Consider the following 5,744-nt stretch of genomic DNA (forward strand, 5'->3'; position numbering starts at 1 on the left):
TGCCCTTAATTGTTCATTTTTGGGGTGATTCTTTCAAAATTTATGTATGTGTTGGGGATTAGAAAAGGATACCCCAAAGTATGGTGCTTGGGCATGCTGAGTTCTTAGACTTAAAGGAAACTGGAAGGCTTAGAAGCTGCCTCAAAATTAAGGTCTCTCTGGCTTCCCTTGTTTCTCCCCTCCAAGTACAAGTACAGGGAGGGGCTGTCTCTGAAGTTCCCCATACATGACTGAAGGAAATTCTTCCAAAAGGAATATAATTGTCTTGAACTTTTTTCCTAGGAATGTCATCAAACAACCAGAGATTAATCACTGAGAGAAGAGGAGATTGAAAGTCATCATGGCCAGGCACATGGCTCATGCCTGTAATCTCAGCACTTTGGGAGGCCGAGGTGGGTGGATCACCTGAGTTCAGGAGTTCCAGACCAGCCTGGCCAACATGGTGAAACCCCATCTCTACAAAAAATACAAAAAATTAGCGGGGCATGGTGGTTCATGCCTGTAATCCCAGCTACTTTGGAGGCTGAAGCAGGAGAATTGCTTGAACCTAGGAGGCAGAGGTTGCAGTGAGCTGAGATTGTGCCATCGCACTCCAGCCTGGGCAACAAGAGTGAAATTCTGTCTCAAAAAAAAAAATAAATAAATAAAAAATTTCTCCAATTTAGTGTGTGGAATGAAAATAAATCTCAGGATCCCAGAATCACTAAGACAAAGGGAAAAGTCAAGCTGGGAAATGCGTCAGACAAACCCGCCTCCTATTTCAATCCTAAATAAGATAGCTACAAAGATGAAAAGGCTACATACCTCCCTCACAGTTTTCCCACAAGGAAATTCCTTGTGGGCCTCAAGATCTTTACCCTAAAACAGTCTGTTGAATTTTATCCTGGCAATGTAAATTGATAGCTTCTCTTCACAGATGTGGGACAGACAGTCATCTCTCTGCTCAGCTGAGACAAATGCATATCTGATTGCTTCCTCTGCCCTATTGTTTATGTTAAAATGCAGTTTCCCTGAGTGAGACTAAGGCATAAATGACAATTTGCTGCCCCCACGTAAATTGTGTATTCAGTGAACTGAGTCCTTGATCAAGGACTCAAAAGAACGCAACTGTTTGTCTCTTATCTACCTATGATCTGGAAGCTCCCTCCCCTCAACTCCTTCAAGTTGTCCCTTTCCAGACCAAACCAATGTACATCTTACACACATTGATTGATGTCTCATGTCTCCCTAAAACGTGTAAAAGCAAGCTGTACCCTGACCACTTTGGGCATGTGTCATCAGGACCTCCTGAGGCTGTGTCACAGGCATGTTTGGAACCTTGGCAAAATAAGCTTTCTATATTGATTGAGACCTGTCTCAGATATTTCAGGTTCACGGGTTGAATGATGTCCATGCGCACTGGTGAGGATGGATCTGCTTTACTCAGTCTGCTGATTGAAATGCTAATCTCTTTCAGAAACACTGTTGCAGACATATCCAGAAATGATGTTTTATCCAAGCTTTTTGGGTATTCCTTACCCCAATCAAATTAACACACATAATTTGCCATCACAGACCATAAGAACACTAAATCCATTACACCTTTCTCTCTCCAGAGAGAAGGTGAGGATGATGATCAGAAAAGATAGGGTTAGTGGAAGGATATGGTCCTAAGGCTAATTATTTCTGACAACCTCATGTTAGAGTAGGCACTAGGCAGACATGAGCAGGGCATGTCTGCCTAGCTACCCCAATCCCCTGCCCCAATAATATCAGGTCACCAGCAGATGATGAGCAGGCAGTTGTTAAACTGTCTCTAAAATAATAATTGGTCGGCCGGGCGCTGTGGCTCACACCTGTAATCCCAGCGCTTTGGGAGGCCGAGGCGGGCAGATCTCCAGGTCAGGAGATCGAGACCATCCCGGCTAACATGGTGAAACCCTGTCTCTACCAAAAATACAAAAACAAAATTAGCAGGGCGTGGTGGCAGGCACCTGTAGTCCCAGCTACTCGGGAGGCAGAAGCGAGAGAATGGCGTGAACCCGGGAGACGGAGCTTGCAGTGAGCCGAGATCGCACCACTGCACTCCAGCCTGGGTGACAGAGCAAGACTCCATCTCAAATAAATAAGTAAATAAATAAATAAATAAATAAAATAATAATTGGTCATAGCCAGCGCTAGGGAAAGGCAGTCTCCTGATAGAGGCAGTCTCCCAATAGATAGAAAACATTTGGTGTTATGTTGGTGATCAGCAGCTTCCCAGTAAGATCTCAAGAGTTGGGCGAGGGGGTCAAACACGTGCACTAAGAGGCAAAACGGTGGCCTTTAATCAGTGTATGACCTTCCTCTAGGAACACTAGAAACACTAGATTGGTAAGGGAAAACATCTCAAATGAGCATGTGCACAACTTCAGTAAACACACAGTGCTTGTGGCCCCTCCCAAGTGCTGGCAGGCCACTGAGCATGCGGACAGCCCACCTTAAGGGAAAAATCAAAAGAAGAGAAACAGAAACCCCGGAACCATGCCAATGTATAAAACCCCCAGTCAAGGGCCAAACAGCACACGGATCTCTCAAGTTGCATGCTTGGCCTTCTTCCAAGCTCTAAAACTTGCCTTGGTCTCTTACTTTGCCTTATGCCCCTCGGACAAATTATTTCCTGCTAGGAGGCAAGAACTGAGTTCGCCACTCCAGACACTCAAACCAACAATTTCACCTAAGCTAGAAGAACAATTTAAAACTGGCAAGTTAGAGTTCTTCCGGTATGGCAGGCACTTTGAAATGGCTAAACCAGCTCTACTAGAAGTAGATAAGGAATTCACTAAAGATTATAAAGTAGTTCATAGAACACCTGAGTAAGCCAGAACGCCAGGCTTGTAGACTATACAGCTAGAAACAACACCCAAAATCACACTACAGAACTGCTCACACACTGTTGCCACTACAAGGCAATAGTTCATGGCTTTTCTAGGAAAATGAACATATTTGCTACTACCATCACCAGAATGGATGCCTTGTACTGTCTGCTTCTTTATGTCCACAATTTCATTTCTTTTCTTTCTTTTTTTTCTTTTCTTTCCTTCCTTCCGTGTTTTTTTTTTTTTTTTAGATGGAGTCTCACTCTGTTGCCCAGGCTGGAGTGCAATGGCACAGTCTCAGCTCACTGCAACCTCCACCCCTCGGGTTCAAGAGATTCTCCTGTCTCAGCCTCCCGAGTAGCTGGGACTACAGGCGTGAGCCACTACACCCAGCTAATTTTGTGTTTTTAGTAGAGGTGGGATTTCACTGTGTTGGCCAGGCTGGTCTCAAATTCCAAACCTCAGGTGATCCACCTGCCTTGGCCTCACAAAGTGCTGGGATTACAGGCGTGAGCCACTGCGTCCGGCCTATGTCCACAATTTCTGAATCAAAGCCTGATGTGGATGAACTTGGTTGGTGAATTCCTTGTCATATGCTTATGCTCTGGATGCAAAGAAAATAAGTTGAAAGACAAATGAAGGGGGCTTTGTGCTGTGGCTCACACCTTTAATCCCAACACTTTGGGAAGCTGAGGAGGAAGGATCACCTGAGGACAGGAGTTTGGGATCAGCATGTGCATCCTACTGAGACCCCGTCTCTACAAAAAAAATTTAAAACTTACTTTGTCTCAAGAAAAGAAAAAAAAGACAAGTGAAGGGTATCAAAATATGCCATCTCAAAATATGCTACTATAGCATAAGAATTGTTTTTAGCTGAAGCCAACTGAGTGAAACATCAGATGCCAGAAATGCTCTCTACCTTCCCCCTTTCTGTCTAAGAGCAGAGCATAAATTTTACTTTCGTGAAGGTCTTCCCTCTCCCCTCTCACATATTGGGAAGAGGAGACAATTATAATGCATCACCTACAATCTGCTTAAACAAACCTTACTTCCATTAACACCTTCCCCCCATCTGTATATTTACCTTACCTAAAAGCCTAAATGCTTTTCATTTGTCTCATCAGTGCTCCAGTATTTATCACCCTTTGTTAAATAGTGCATAAGTTCTCAAGCCTAAACACTTGTTTGGGTTTTTACTTTCTTTTCTGTGAGACCCCTGTGTACACATTAAAATTAAAATATTAGCATCAAACAAAGTTTGTATGCCTTTTCTCCTATTACTGTTTTCTGTCAGTTTAATTTCTAAGACTTCACTCACTAAACCTAAGAAAGTCAAGGAAAAAGTTTTGTTTCCCCCTATAGAAGATAACAGAATTGAGTGAAAGTGGAGATTGAAGAGCAAATAAAAGAGTGTGCTATAACAATAACAGAATTAACAAATTAGAAACAGCAAGTAAAGGAGTCTGTGGTCCTTCCCCAAAAAACTAAGTGACAAGAAAAGGTTAGTGAAAATTTCAAATAATTCAAAGGAAAAAGACAAACATATAAAAATAGTTATACATTTTATTGAAAGATAATGGAGAACTAAGCAAAATCAGGTAACTTGTGTCTGAAGTTGAGAATAACTTCAGTGGAAAAGGAAATAAAAATTCAATAGAAAGATTTGTAAATATTTATAAAGAAAGCCATGTTCCACAAAACACAAGTACTTTCAATCCATCAGAACAGATACTGTGGCTGGGCTCAGTGGCTCATGCCTGTAATCCTGGCACTTTGAGAGGATGAGGTAGGCAGATCACTTGACGCCAGGAGTTTAAGACCAGCCTGGCCAACATGGTGAAACCCAGTCTCTACTAAAAATACAAAAATTAGCTGGATGTGGTGGTACACGCCTGTAGTCCCAGCTACTCAGGAGGCTGAGGCACAAGAACCTCTTGAACTGGGGAGGTGATGGCTGCAGTGAGCCAAGATCCCCTCATGGCATTCCAGCCTGTGTGACACAACGAGACTCTGTCTCAAACAAACAAACAAAAACAAAACTGAGATACCTTTTAGGTCACCCCAGAATTTAGAAAAAACAAATAGATAAACTAAATGGAGACACATCCTCATGGTTACCAAACTTCTAAATGTAATTGCCCAAAAGGTTTGTCCTGCCAGCTGCCCAGGTGGAGCTGATTTATCAAGACGAGGAATGGCAATGGAGAAAGAGTTTAATACACACAAAGTCAGCTAAACGGGAGACTGGAGTTTTACTATTACTCAAATCAGGCCCCCTGAAAATTCAGAAGCTAGGGCTTTTAAATGATAGTTAAAAATTAAATTCATCCCAAAGTTAGTTCGACTTACACTCAGGAATGAATAAGGGCAGCTGGAAGGCAAAGGCCAAGATGGAGTCAGGTCAGATCTCTTTCATGGTCATACTTTTCCCACTGTTATAATCTTTGCAAAAGTGGTTTCAAAAATACAGAAAGAGACCAGGTGATGTAATCTCAGCACTTTGGGAAGACAAGAAGGGCGGATCACCTGAAGTTAGGAGTTCGAGACCAGCCTAGTCAACATGCTGAAAGCCCATCTCTACTAAAAATACAAAAATAGCCAGGCGTGGTGGTGGGCACCTGTAATCCTTGCTACTTGGGAGGCTGAGGCAGGAGAATCACTTGAACCCGGGGGGCGGAGGTTGCAGTGAGCCGAGATAGTGCCACTGCACTCCAGCCTGGGTGACAGAGTGAGACTTCCTCTAAAAAAGAAAAGAAGGCCGGGCGCGGTGGCTCAAGCCTGTAATCCCAGCACTTTGGGAGGCCAAGACGGGCGGATCACGAGGTCAGGAGATTTAGACCATCCTGGTTAACCCAGTGAAACCCCGTCTCTACTAAAAAATACAAAAAACTAGCCGGGCGAGGTGGC

Source organism: Colobus angolensis, unplaced genomic scaffold (genome assembly GCF_000951035.1).
Source record: "Colobus angolensis palliatus isolate OR3802 unplaced genomic scaffold, Cang.pa_1.0 Scaffold237, whole genome shotgun sequence".
Classification (NCBI taxonomy): Eukaryota; Metazoa; Chordata; class Mammalia; order Primates; family Cercopithecidae; genus Colobus; species Colobus angolensis.